Below are 16081 nucleotides of genomic sequence, written 5' to 3' on the forward strand. Positions count from 1 at the left end.
CTCCCAGTAAAAGAAGATAAAGACTCCATTATTCATTTTCCACTTCGTGTTTCATAAAAAGCTTGAGACTGATGTTACATCTCTATATCCCTCTATATGTTCTTTACAGGACATACGGTATAATTGGACAGCTCATTTCCCTGATCGCACACTGACACGAACATGCAGTACAGTACTTATGCCTACTTTTATGGACAAACAAGTGAGGATTTATTCCATATCCTGGATATCAAATGTTAAAAACACACACTAGTTAACTAGTAAGTTAGAAAAAACGCTAATATTTAACTAGTTAAACCTAAATTAAGCTTACTAGTGAACTAGTCATGCAGCTTTACATTACTACTGAATTATTGAAATTGAATTGATTGTTTAAAAAAGTACTAGTGGACTAGTGAAGGCCAAAACGCTTACTAGTTAACTAGTTGCAGCGACTAGTAAATAGTAAATGGTAGCTTTCTTGCCCTAGTAAACTAGTTTGATCCAATATGTTTACTAGTGAACTAGTGACAGTAATGCAGTTGCTAGTTAACTAGTAACCTTTTAGCAGCAGCACTAGTAAACTAGTGGGCCTGAAAGTGTTTATCAGTAAACAAGTGAAATGCATAATGCACACTAGTAAACTAGTTGCAAAATAAAAACCTATTAGAAGAGCATGAACTGAAGATTACAAGTGAACATGTTGCCTCATAAAAAATGCAGCATGTTATTTTGAGAGCGCAATTTAGTGTGTACAAGTTAACGAGTAAATAAAACAGAACTCACTAGTTAACTAATTAGGGTACATTGTAACTTTTACAACTATTTTTAAATTGTACATGTCAACTAGTGAGACTTTGTTCTAGTACACTTGTTGTGTTTAGTAAAATGAACAAGTTAACCAGCAGCACACATAATTCATTGACATGTTTACTAGTGGGAACAGTTTAATCATTGGTTAACTAGTCATGCAAAAATAATGAACTAGTCATAAAGTATGGCAGAAACAGCATTTAACTAGTTAACTAGTCTCATCTTTTTTGTCTCACAAGTTTACAATCAAGTACAATTTTTGTAATACTATTTAACTTGTTGGTCTTTTGGGTGTTACTAGTTCACCAGTAAGAAAATCCTCTCGCACTAGTTAACTAGTGAGGTCCATATAGTTTTTCCTTGGCAACAATGAGATTTTCTCTTGAAACAGCAAACATTTTTAGTCCAACTAGTTTACAAGATAAGCCCCAATATAGACTGTTACTAGATAACTACGAGTTACGGCTGTTAAAAGCAAGAAAGCAAAAGGCTTCTATATTGTCTTGTTTTCAAATAGTTCCATATGTTTATAAAGTTACAAAACATTATAATTTGACCATTTCAGTGTGTGTGTTTGTGGTCGATCTCATGTTCGATGTGACATTTATGTGTCTGTTGTCGAGAGAACGGTTGTTAAATACACTAAAAAACTGTGTTTTTAACAAACTATTTTCTGAAGAGTGTGTGAACATATTGTATACATTTGTGTAAATGACGTCAAGAAACAAAAAAAAGTTATATAATATATATAACTATATATATATAATTATCCTTTGAAAAAATGCAGCATAATAATTGAAAATTACAGCTGAGTTACATGGCATAATGGTAGGCCTGTGTTCTGGTGGACATATTCCCAGTGAAATGAATATACATTTGGAAGTTTCACCCTCTTAACGTGACAGCTAGGTAGGGATGTGGAGAAAACTCTACATGAGTAGTTGTAGCCAGACACGTTTTCTCTGCTCCTTGAGAAACACAACTGTGACACATCTCATCAACCTTGCTGAGCTTACCTTGATCCAGACGGATCATCCCAGGATTCTTTGAAGGTTTTAAATTGTAAAACAGAAGATTTAAATCATTGACACAAAACAGAGAGAGGATTAAAACTTTCAAACCGCTCAGCAAACATCATCAAGGAACTGGTCAGCATGTCTAACGAAGGATGAAGACCATCTCCTGCTTCTCATCTGTTGGATGTCAGTGAGAACTGTGGTGCTGTGTTTGAGAAGGAACAGACAACAATAAACAGATTACAGAAGTTGAGATTTATTGTACTTCCGATGACAACAAGGTGGCCATGGAGAACGTCTATGATGAGAAAGAAAAACACAACATTCATGGTCCTGTTACATACAAACAACACACAATGATAACTATATTGCTACATTAACTTATACACAGTGCAAACAACACACAATGATAACAAGTAGTTTAAAATGTAACTGAACTCAGATCTGATCGCTATTAAAACGGATATTAAAAGGATCAAAACATGACATTACTTCCATCCCGGGTTTTATACTTCGCGTCGGGGAGAAAGATGAACAATCCAGAGTGTGTAACGGGTCGCTTATTCGCCGCTTCAAGTCAAAGAAAATACAAGCTTTCAATTACGATCGGACCGGACCCAAAATCTCCCAGCAATTGTACAGATTAATAGCCCCTGGCAGACCGGTCCCGAGCTGTAAAAAGGTCGCTATATTTAAGTCAAATTTCCCATCCGGAAGTTCCCTGCGTCACCGATCACCCGCTGAGAGACATCCCCTTTCCCCGGTGTGTCTTGCTTCGTTCTTTGATTTACAATTTAAGTGTGATTTGCAGATAAACAGATTTTTGAATTTACCGGTGTCGTATCTCTAATTCTGTTCCAAGCTTGTTTTGAAACAGTGTAATCAGTCTGAGTGGAATGTTGATTGAATGTGTAGTCAAATGTTCCCGCACTAATTTTTACTATATATTTTGATTATCTTTTAGCATTAATTTAAATATGGCGTATATGTATATAATAATTTTAATCTAACAATAATGTAATAAGATGATCAGTGGATCAGTAAAAACAGCTGGTGGTCTGAGATTCTCTGACAACTTGTCAGAGATTTTGGAAACCACTAGTGAACTAGTGTGTGTTTTTGCCATGTGATATCAAGGATATAAAATAAATCCTCACTTAGCTTTCCATTTACTTTTGTCCAATCAAAACGGGCCAGATCGTATACTGACACATCCCTGTCGTACATTAGGAGTCTGAGGGAATCATGAGATCTCACAGATTCACTCATTAAAGGGCGATACAAAAAGATGTAGCTTTGACCACGAAACTAAGAACATTTTTTAATGTCACCTGCTCATCTGGTGAATTAAAACATCTTCATGATCGATTGATTCATAAAAGAGGCCTGACTTGAAAAGGAAGTGATATATGTTGGTTTATCTATTATGTTCTGGACTATTCGACTATTCTGTTGAAGTTAAATGTTGTTTTGAGTGACTTTGGAGAATAGGTCGGCACAGACTGGTTCAGTTAATCGATGATTTAAGTTAAGGGAGATTTACCATAGCAGAAGTCCACGTCTCCATCGCGACGGTTTCCATTCAAACCACCCAATAATTGCTCCCCTAAATCTTAATAAATAAAAATATACATAAAACTAAATAGCTATATTTTTCATTATACTTATGGGTGACAATAACATGTTGGCTCTGTTTCTTTTTGAACCTGCGTTACTGTAGAACCTCTAGGCAAACCTTGAGCTGTTATGAACAGACTGGCAGCTCACATCAAGCCGACACAAATACACACTGACTTTACTCCCAGATTAAACAAATAGAACGTCTGTTTTTGTCTTATTGTCTATGGTGTCGTTTCCTGTGCTTCTGTCTGAAGGTCCTGGAGGAACATCCTCGTCCATTCTTTACCTCTCAGCACCTGCTGCCTGTGCTGGTGGAGGAAGTGAAGGCCTTTGTAATGTCAGACCGGCCTGGACGTGTCTCCGCACACAGACGTAAGGACTGCATCAACTCACTCACTCAAGAACATCGGCGACAAGACCTTTCATGGGAGACGTGAGGAGAGAGCATTTTACTCTCCGGAGCTGTGGCAGCTCCAGACTGACAGTTGCTGATGTGATGAGTTTGACTCGCTAAATCACCGTGGATTACGGAACATCTGGGATTCTGTGTCCTGGTGGGAAGCGTCCGTGTCAGTCGCTCTCCCCACCTCCTCGTGGAGCAGGTTGTTATTTTAGGGTTCACTTCACATGAATGCAGACTTGTCATAATGGCACAAGTCCACACTTGAGATCCGCAGATTGACGGCGCACACGGATCACCTGCAGTCGGGGGAGGAACACGCCAACACTGAACATCTGCTGCTGGGTTTGACTCTAAGTGATTGTACAAACATCTTAAAATGGTTTTCTAGCTAAACAGCGTTTGACTCAGACACAAACAAACAGTGATGGTTTGAATTAGAAACCTTCAGGAGAGGCGCTTCAACATATTCATTTTTTCCCGAGAGTCTCCATCCAATTGAAGACCGGGTCACGCATGACCAACATTGTGGCTCCATTTTCTTCCATTGCTTAGTTTTTTCAGTTCACAACAAAGTAAATACTGATCATTATTTATACCTTTTATAATCTTCTCAAAGCAACAAACTGCTGCGTTACACAACTATAATAATTCACAAAGGTTTTAACAAAATGTTATAAGGAAAACCAAAAAATGTAATCAACAAAAAGAAATTAAAATTAAGTTGTTGTTTGTTTTGATTTTCTTTTCTTTTATTAAAATCAGTGGTAATACTTAATAAATATCATTAAAGGTTAATTAAAATCTTGGAGAAAAAAAAAGTTTTTTTTATTACAGAAACAACTGGATTTTTTTTTAAAAGGTCACAAAAATAATCATGAAAAAATAAAGGGAAGCACATATTGTTAAAAGTAACCAAATTAAAATGAGTGTTAATGTAATTAAAAATAAAAACATTAAGTTTTCCGTGTTGACCCAGCAGAGAAATTGTTTGCTGACTGTTAACATGGCTAAAAATCCATCAAAGTACAGATTGGGGACACAAATCATGTGATTGATTTTGACTTAATTGTGTTTGTGCACCACTGAGTTGTGTTTGTGATAATGTCCGTCAAGCTAACACGAGTTGTGTGTCCGTGTGCGCTCTTGTTTGCCTTCAAGCCTTTGTACAGCTGTGTTGTGTTTGTTGAGTGATGATATCCCACAGAACAAACAAGTAGCATGTCGGCATCTCGACCACCGCATGTGTGTCCACAAGTGTTTGTGTTGATGTCGTTGTGTGGCTGCTTCACCTTCTGGCTAAAAGTCACACACACAGTCTGATTGGTCGACTGTACGCCGCGTCTGAAGGTCACACAGAATTGACCGGCCAGAGTTCTGGAGGCAGCTTTTGACTGCAAATGAGACGCTCGTCTTGATTGAAATGTTGCATGCACACACTCACACACACACACACTCAAATATGCACACAAGCAAACACAAAGAGATCAGACACGTAAAACACACAACTTGAGGTTGAATATTCACCAGTTGAGTTCCCACTTCATATGCCAAGTCAAACTTTATTGGCAGAATGTAAGTAAGTAAGTAAGTAATATTTATTTATGTCATGATTTCACTCTTAATTTATTTTGTCTTCATTTTTGTCTGACTTTCTCTTGAAGATCAATTAAAGGGCGACGATTGTGTTGATTTAAGTGTCTCTTAATTGATCTTGGACTCTATTGTACTCATCAGTATGTGTCTGTTGGTACTAAACTCTCTTTTAATTGAAATATTAACATTAGAAAATGTTCTTAAGCCCCGCCCACTGAAAATACTTTATGATAAAATCTCATTTAACATAGCCACACCCACTCTGCTGTGATTGGTCAAACATCAAGGTTGGTCACCGCTTGATCCCGGAAGTCTCCGCTTGTCCAAAACAGTTTAAGAGAATGAAAGGCAGACATGTACAGAACTGGTTGTGGTGAAAGAAACAATGAGACTTGAATAACATTAGTCAACGTAATCGTCCCTATAAGGCGTATCTGTGCCAGGGTTGATGCCAGGATTGGCGCAGATGTCCCTCGTTAATCCTGCATCCATCCACCTCGTCCACCGTGCCTGACCGAGCCCATTATTCCAGTAAAGATGTTTATTTTCTATCTGCAGCTCTGACTTTCTGTTCCCCCTCCATCCTGTCGTCCTCCAACACTGTGGCGAATGTGTTTTTCAACCTTGACTTGCAGGTGTTGGCAGCAGAATGGTGCATTATTTGTCACCGTAAATAGCGGTTAAGCGGCGTCGGCAGCCCTCCAGTGGAAAGGCTCCGGTGCACGGCGTGCTGGCGGAGGCCGGGATACTTCATTAATCTTGCTGTCACTTCCGTGACGCTCTTCATTTGTTATAGAGATATCTGATCAACAGGCCCACTTCACTCACGGCCCGGCGGGGAGAGAAGCGGGAGTTTGTGGAACGACGAGGGAAAACGAATGAATAAGAGTCTCGTGGGGGGATTCTGGATCGTTTGGCAAAATAAAATATCTACTACACATGGGAGGTCACGACACGAGAGCTCAAAGCTTTCAGGGGTCACAGTTTAGTGTCTGACCCAGCAGCAACCACTAGCGTCTCTCAATTGATAGCAGACCTCGGGTCAGCAGGGAGGCTTAAAAATAAAGTAACTCATATGAGAAAGGGAATAAAAAACATTTCAAAGTAAAGTCCATTAAACAACGAAATGTTTCATTTTAACGTGCAAAAAATGGATGTGGTGGCCATCATTGGTTGAAAACATCATCAGAATCATTAATATTTAGTATTTTTTCAACAATGGGAAACACAACTGTTGCTCACCACAAGTAAAAAGTTATTTTAGCGTCACAGTTGGAGCATAACTTTGGATTTTGGACTTCTCTGTGGCACTAATGTGTATTTCAACTCTCAATTATGAAACATTAATAAAATGGTTAAAGCTTTGTTTGTATTCCAGGCCAGAGCATTGATATGAAGTCTCTAGACAGCGCTTGCCACATTTCCACTCATGTCAGCGGCCTGTGTGATCCTCCTTGTCTCTCCCACCGAGCTCTCTGGGAGTGATTCTGGTTTCCCACCATTTCCCCTCCATGTGCTTCTCATCAGCCGGAGTGCTCCAGAGATAACTGTTCCTACCTGCAGGCAAGAGCGACGCTCCGAGTCCACGCAATGGTTTCGTTCCGCAACTTGATATATTGAGAACGAAACAAAATATTCCAGAGAATAATAAACTGGCACGCTGGGCAAGAACTTAACAGATTCCAGATCAGCTGCGGAGTCATTCATGAGGACGGACGCTAATGTTTCAGCTGGTACCAATGAAACGCTTCTCAGAACCACAACAGTTGCTCTGGGGCCCTCCGACCACGAGGGGAGACGACTCCGAAGAGAAGTGTTGGAAGCCAGCGCAAGAGCTGATGTCATCTTGGCCGACCAGTCACTTTGGGAAACTTGGTTCTCCTGATAGTTTAGCCTCGACTTTACTAAGAGACTCAAGTGCGTCTCAACAGCAGTTGATCTGAGGAGGAAACATCTCTGTAGCCAACTGTGGTACTTTAGTTCACGTCACACACCTACACACACGTTTCAATCCAGACATACAAGAGTAGAATACGTTGTAGTATTGGTATTATGAGACAAACTAGCATGTATGAAGCATATTTCAAGTAAAACATAGCTGCAGTACTTGTTGTAGCACCACAGTAGTCTCACTTGCAATATTACATTCAATATCAACAATCAGAAGCAGTAGAAGGCTGGTCCTGGCATCTATCTTCTATTAAAGCAACACTACAAACAAACAGAAATAGAGTCATTGCAACTTAACAACATTTTAACACAACAGCTAAAACATGTCACAGCGATCAAACTATAAATAGTTTGGTTTTCTCCAGTATTGAGACGCACTTTAATTGAGAAGCATCCAAATTCTCACTCAACTGTACAGTCATTTCTCCAAACACTATTAAACATTATCATCTAATTATTAGTATTATCAATTATACTTCTTTAAATGCACTTTTGTTATTCATTTATGTATGTAAGTAAGTAAGTAATTTTTATTTGTATAGCTCTTTTCTAGACCAGGGTCACAAAGCGCTTAAACAATCAAAACAATATTCAATAAAGTATATACTTTAAAGATCAAGATAAAACTGATAACACAACAGGAGTTCCAGAAAATCAAGGAAAATCAAGGAAAAGCCTGAACAAATAGAAACGTCTTAAGATGTTTCCTAAAGGAGTCAGTAGACTCTATCAAATGTATGTTTGTTATTCATTAGTATGAGGCATATCTATTGATCGTTCAAAAGAAATTGATTTAGATAGTCCCCCAATTAATATGTTTCAGATTATTTAAAATGGCAAGTGTAAGTGAAATAATAATATATTGTAACATTTCAAAGTACATCTTTTGATGGTAATTGACCATTAAAACGACATATTTAAACTGTTATTCTGATTTAAAATATGCCTGGTTTATCTGGCTATTAATCAATTATTATCCCAAGTTACGATCAATGACTGCCATAGATTTTTTTCTAGAAGATGTAGACCAAGATCCCACAGACTACCATAACATTCAGATGTATACTTATGGAGGAAATAACAACCTAATCATCATATTTTAACCGTCTTAGTCATAAGACACTGTCAAAGATGAGAGGTTTAAATGCCAATTACCGGTATTTCTTTCGCCGAGCACGTCGTGACTCGAATCTCAGGCTTATGTTTTTCTGAAGCCTGGCAGTTTTTTTGTAATAGTATGGTAGAGAAGTAGTTTGTTAAGTAGAAGTTTTTAGCAGTAACAGCAATAGCAGTAGTATGCAGTATGGGTCCAAATGGTAGTAGATGGTACCTCATCAGCTGATGAAGTACAAAACTCAATAGTCGATCTAAGTAGTAGTCAAAGCAGTAGGTAACTGCAGTAGCATTAGTAGCAACAGTAGTGGAATTATTCGTAGGTCTGGTCTCAGTACTGGTTGAAGTAGTGAATCAAATGATCTGAGCTTGGATGACGAGCGTTAGCGTCACAGCTCCACTGAACAAGTCTTCAGAATAAAAGTCGGACGCAGACGCCGGGCCGCTCCAGTCTGAGTCCGATTGAAAATGAAAAGTAATCAGGCAGAAAACGCTGCAGCTGCACACTCAGCAGCTCTGGACCGAACGGTCGGTCCGTCTCCTCCGGCGCTGTTTTCCTCTCCGCCTCGGAGCTCGGGGATCAAAGCGTCCTCGCAGCACCATCACTGATCTTGGAAGGGATGTAATTGAAAGCAGAGCACAGAGTTACCACGCCGCTGGACGCCGTGATTGTTGCAGGCGCTTCTCTTTGCAGGGCGTTAAACAAGCTGCAGACTTAAACACTGTTTGATCCTGCGCCCCCACATCATCTAGTCAAGAGTCGGCTGTTGTCGTAACGCCGCAGGCCGGCGCTCTCATCTCCAGCTCGGCTACATCGACGCCGCTGACGACTCACTATCAGGATCGAAGGTATTTAGAGTCACAAACGTACTTGTTTCGATCCTTGAGTGACTCGTTTGTCTGTGAGTCTGTGAGTGTTAAACCTGTTCAAAGTTCAGAGCGATACTCACGCATGGATCTAAGCACAACGTCCTGCCTAATTGAGCTTGTCCGAACGCCTTGTAACCACTTCAGGATCCTGGAGTCATTGAGTGTCTATTTAAAAAATATCACAAGAAATGTAGTGACAAGACTTATTCTTGTATCTCTGACTCAATAGCCCTGTGAATCCGACGCACTTCCTGTCAACTTTGTTGAGTTCCATAGTCAGAACTCGACTGAACTCAATGAATCAAAACTCATTTTCTCTGAAGAAATAACTACTTCCTGTTGGGTTAAACCTGTGAGAAACCTTTCTCTTTCATGAGGAAATTGGATTCACTTTATTGTTGAGTCACTGATTAATCACAATGTCTTTGTGAACTTGAGTGACCGAGACTCATTCTGGTGTTTCTAGCGGGATCTAGGTGGGTCCTCTGACTCACTTGGATGTATGAAGGATGACTCAGTGCTTTGTTCTTCTAAACAGGTTTTATTTTCTCTGACAGAAGAACTTTCTGTTCCATAAACCCAGTTACTATGTGAGCAATGTTTCAGTTTCATGAAAAAACAATTCACTTTATAGTTGAGTCACAGGGATTCAAAAACAATCAGAACAGCTTCCCAGATGCTCGTTCAGATGCACCCGACTCGAAAGTCTTTACCACTTCCTGGTTGCTTGAGTCACATGGTCTAGCGACTCGGCGTTTGAATTCCGTTATTTCAGCACAAAACAACCTTTAAGATTTACTGGGGAGATTTTCTCAGATTGGAGTCACACATGTGGAAAACTCAAATGAGCGGCGTTCATGCTCCGGCAGTAAAACCAATTCCAAGTTTAGTCCTCCGCCGCCCGACTGTTGCCGGCCTCTTTCACAGCCATTTCCTCTTGTTCCTCTGTAATCTGCCTCTTCTCTCTTTTCTTTTATCAGTCTGTGCAGCGTGAAAACTGCAGCGAGCGACGAGCTATTGATCTCTGGAGGGAGAGAAAATTGCAGCGGTGGAATGAACACAAATCGGTGTCAAAGGCTCATCACTCCACTAAAGGACGAGCCGGTCGTGGATAAATGTTTACCAGCTCCGTCTGCAGATTAACTCCGGCGCAGACAAAAGAGGCATCAAAGTTTGGGATTAATAGAACCGGAGGTCGATGGAAGCACGCCGAGCCCAGTCACCATGTCGGGACGTGATCTCCCCAAAAGGGACCAAATTGGACTTAATGAAATCAAAGTCGATTCAGTGGAGCTTCGGAATTCTGAGCAGAGGGACCGAGGCGTCCACATGGAGGCCCGGTCCAGACCGGCCACTCTGAAGACTCGCAACAGAACCTGCAGATTATCTGGAGCCGGTGATGGATGGATTTCAGTTGCTTCGCGGCTCCTAGGCGAGCGTCTGTCTCTGGGCCGCCGACAGCTGGGATGAATCCCTCTGCACTCCTGGAGCAGAGACTCCAGTTTGGGTCTCCTCGCCGTTGAACTTGTTACCCATGTGCTCAGTCCACTGCTGCTGCGTCACGGAGGAACACGAGGTTTTACGAGATCCATAAACGCCTCTTTGCACGTCGACCAGAGTTCATGTCCTCGTTAATGTACACAGTGGATTTACGAGGGGCTTAAACGCGGCCGAGGGACTCACAAAGATTTGACCTTGAAGAAAGGTCAAGGAGTTAAAAAAAAAAAAAGAACAAAGGGATGATTTTCATTAAATGTTCATTTGTTTTATATTTTAATATAATTGTAATATATTTTCTGACTCATATTATTACTGTTTTTACTAAATTATTTTTTAACTAAATTTATTTTGAAATGAACAAAATAATAAATACAAATGTATTTTGTGCATTTCCTATTATATTGTATAAATAATCAAATGTTCTTAATGACAGAAAAATATAAAGAATATTATTTAAGCTTTCATATGTACTATATGTACGTATGTACTATCTGATATCTATAAAGTGGGGAGAGCAAGCATTTCCCCTGTTTTACTACTTACAAAGCAATTTTTTTAAACAATAAATTTGCACTAAATTGCGTAAGCTAGGAGTTTGATACATTGCAAAAAGAGAAGCTTATATTTTGGTACAGAAAACTTTGTTTGCAAATACAGAGACAAGACATTTCCTGTAGATCTTCAGCAAATCTCAGACGTCCTTGGGCATTACAGACTTTTATCTACCTCCAAAGATCTTTATTTGTAACTCTGGATATTGACTAGACCACTCCAGGAGATGCTCCTTGGAGATCCAGATTTGTTTCCCTGGCCGTTGGGAAGATAATCCACAATCAACCTTACTCAGGGAAGGAGGTAGTTGGCCCAATCCATCCTACCCGAAACACGGTGCAATAGTCCTGTCTTTGGGAATGCTGAAGAGCATCTCCAAAAAGATGTTGTTTCTACCTCCATGCTAAAAGGTTAGGAGGATTCTTGGGATTGTACTCGTCCTTCCTCCAAACACAGCATGTTGTGTTTACACCAAAAAGCTCTATTGTTTTATCAGACCACCTGACACACAAACCTTCTCCCATCGCTCATCCAGATGGCCATTGGAAAGCTTCATGTCTTCTGTTCTTGACCTTGGTGAAGAGTGAAGAAACTTTTGTGCTAACTTTTATGCTTTTATACTCACTTGTAATCCAAGCTAATGCTTATATTAAACATGTCAATCAATGCTTAAATGTAATGTTAGACTAGATGCTTGTGTGAGGCACGGATGCTTGCAGCTTACACAAACACTGCATACACAAACACGCAACACACACTACACACTGATACCAGCCTGGGTTGACACAAGCGCAATTTAGTTTATAGTCAAGGACAACGATAGAACTTTTAGTAAAACAAGCTTATCGGCCTGGGAACGGGAACGGAGACAGACTTGGAGACTTGGACCGGCAGACACCTGCAGCCTCATGTACTGAGAGGTCGTACACGCACAAAAAAAATTCAAAGTTCATATGTTTCAATAATGACAAGAGTTAATGAAAAGTTTGGGCTTTCTGAGAAGTTTGTAGGTGGCATCTGTCCTTATTTACTGCTCAGATGCATGTCAGCCTCACTTGTCATGTTGAGACGTTCACATCAGAGTTAAATTAACGATCAATATTGATCACAAATTAACACACTTACAAGTGTTTGTAGTTAAACGAGTGGATATTACATTTTTTACAAAGTTATAAATATGTTCTCATTCACCAAAATGATGATTTGTATTTATTAAGACCAGGTTGATCATTTTATACTGAATATTTTAATCCGCTATTACACGCAATTCAGAAAAATGTAAAGGAATTATAAGCTTGTTTTTATAATGAAACGAACATAATGATCAGCATCTCATCATTTCAAGTCTTTGTCTACAAGAGTCACAGACGTTCTTGTGGAACAACATCACATCAGTTTGATCAAACAGGAGCTGCAGAATGAAAGCAGCTGAAGTTTCCCTCATGTGATCACGTGCAGATTTATACATCTGAATATATTTTTGTACGTGCACCATTTTTTCAGGTTTCAGTGTTCGGCAGTATTCAGTAGAAAATCCACAAACTTCTTCGTACATAAGGCCCAGGAGTGTGAATTAATCATAGACTGAGAGAGACATGGAAGCGGAAGTGACCAAGAATGTAAAGGTCCTTTGAGATCTGTGCTCCTCTGCACTGAACTGCCAAATTGCAGTGTCGGTGGAAGACGCCTGGCCGATCGTCATTGCTTCTTTTTCTTGTGCAAATTAATTATAGAAGAAAATCATAGAAAGGGATTTTCTGGATTTTTTGATTATGATTCTGTCTCTCATAGTTGAAGCATACCTATGACCAGAATTTGAAACCATCACTTTGTTTGCTTCATTTAAGACCAGCTGTTATTCATTTACGTCTTTGAATTTGTTCTTGTCCTTTGGATAATCAATAATTTATGACAGAGCATTAAGATGCGACTGAAACAGTTCTTCAGAGTGAAAGTGGACATTTACGTGAAGGTTCTGTATCAAGCACTCCTTGTACATTTTCTGACTTAGAACCAAATCTGATCTTTGTCTAAATTCACACCTTTATCCCTTGTATTGTTATCTCTGGGTCAAGGTGAACGACCTCCACCACTGCATTTGTATTTATGGAAGCAAGGGAGGACGTTGATCCAGAGACAACACAAGGGATAACATAAGCACATTTGTTTTAGAGCCTTTGGATCAATTTGATCCTCAGATATCACAAGGTTTAAGTTAGAGCCATAACCTGACACACTGCTACATGCTTAGCAAATAGGAATACCTACAAAATGTGCAGTTTATTCTTCTCCCATCGGTACAGTAAGTAAGTAAGTGAGCTTTATTTGTACAGCGCCATTCTCAGACCAGGGTCACGAAGCTCTTAAACAACAAAACCATACAGTTACTCATAGCAGAAAAACCTTTTGTTTATTGAACTTCAAACACTTAAGTAGAATGAATGAATAAATAATGTATTTGTTTAGCATATTTTAATTAAAACACTTTCTACATTTTTTTTTTTTTTTAATAGTCTATATTTTTCTGTTCTTTAAATGTTTGCCATATTGCTCTTTATTTCTTAAATATTTGAAAACGATGATAAACTTAATTATATTCTATGAACCTGTTAATGTTTATTTCATATTTCATATATTTTTCTGGACTCCAGTAAATCTTGGTCTGCAGACTCAGGATCTACTAACACGTCTCACGAAAGACTTGCGCTTAAAATGCATTTTTTCAGCCGATCCCACATTTCCTTGGCGTTTGAACACAGAAGAGCTTTGTGGACCGTGCTACGGCGTTTGCAGGATTTTCCAGCATCCCTGGATTAGCAAGCTGAACGAGGGAAGCGCCGCGTCAGTGCGGAAGTCAGCCGTTGTGATGAGGCTGCTCGGAGTGGAGATAAATATAAATGACGCGTGACATTCACGAGTCAGTCGCTGTGTCGGCGTGCACTAAAGTTGTGCTGCTCATCACAAAGACCTGAAACATTAATTGATTAAAATGATATTAATGGCAACAATCTAAAAAGGCTATTAAATATTTACGAGAAATTTAACTCGAAATTGATTTTCGTTGCTACTTAGCAAAAAACGTTTGGGGACAAATATTGTGTGTTTTACTTCATTTAAAAATATTTTAAAGCAGAAATTTCAGAGGTTTCCTTCTAAATAAGAGTCTGAGAAAGAAGCTAAACCCACTAGCACCTGTGTCAGATTCAAGGCTCAAATCTGTCCCGCCAGGAATTGGTGAGACAGTTGAAAGATAAGGTAAGGTAAGATAAAACTTTATTGATCCCTCAGGAGGTCTCCTTGAGACAATGAGATGTTGGCCCATTGTGTCTGACATCCCTGAAATCGAGTGTCTTGGGAAAAGTACAACATAAAACATACAAATAAATTATATGTTTAATAAATGCATACAAATGTGTATCTTTATTGATGCGAGGGTGAAGAGTTGAACAACGGAGCCTCACACAGACATTCCAATGAGGAAAGTAGAATATTTCTCTGATTTCAGGAACATTTTTAATCTCTTTTTTCACTCATCATATTATCTAGCGATGATAAGATCTGAAGCCTCATGAACCACTGACGCCTTCCATAAGAGTAGTTCATCATCCTTGGGCCAAAGCTTTATGAGCTTCATTTGTTATACTGCGTCCTCAAGTGGACAATAATAAATTAAAAGGAATATAGGATTAATTTTCGATTAACTGGTTGAGATAGTTAACAAAGCATGTGCTTTAATTACTCTTGTTTTGGGGAACAATTATTCATTTTTATTCAAGTTTTCACAGTTGCTCTAATTTCATGGTCACCTTTTTAAATGACAGTCGTGGAAGATAGATATAAGTACATGGGTTCCGCAAGGAATTATCATGTAAATTTGATTTTAGAATATTTAGTATAGGCTATAACAAAAGTATTACACCTTGTTAGGAGAGATCAGCTCAAAATGCTGCCAAACAGGAGAACATCTCCTTTTTCTTGCAGGTTCCATAAGTATAAAAAGGTAGGTCACCAAGTCTCGCACAAAAATCTGTCACAGCCAAAGGATGTGAGTGGAGATCGATTGTGTTTCGATGGCAACTATACTTCCAGTTTTTGCAGGAAACCTGCATCCTCAACCGATCATGTAGTGCGTAAACAATTTCCCGAAGGAGACGTCCAGAGGGATCAATAAAGTTTCTCTTTCCATCTATCTAGTAGGTTTGCTGATCATCCTGGATTTTCTCTGTATATGCTTTGAAGCCTCAAGACACATCACTAGTATTATCAGCGTTTTTGCTGTTTACTTTGTCCCTTTCATTTCATTTTGTTGGTGCATTTAATGTTTTAAACAATCCTTCAGTGACTCACCACAGACCACCACGTCCTGTTTGAGGAAGAGAACCGGAGGGACTGAATCACCCAGCTAAAGTATGGGTTTTTTTGGGGGGGTGGCACGTTCTATTGGTACGAGGATGTTTTTTGGGTGGTCATTAATTTGGTGTTTTGTTCTCTGCATGATATGTTTTGGTTGTAATTTCTATTGTAAGGTACAACGAAGTGTTTAATTATCTGTTTATTTAAATTTGTTATGTGATACAAAGATGATATTTTTGTATGAAATGGATTTGTCTTCGGGCGGGTCTGTGGTTATGTCTGGAATTCATTGAAATTAAACTTGTATGACACCATCACA

This window comes from Callionymus lyra, chromosome 17 (genome assembly GCF_982586985.1).
Source record: "Callionymus lyra chromosome 17, fCalLyr1.hap1.1, whole genome shotgun sequence".
Lineage (NCBI taxonomy): Eukaryota > Metazoa > Chordata > Actinopteri > Syngnathiformes > Callionymidae > Callionymus > Callionymus lyra.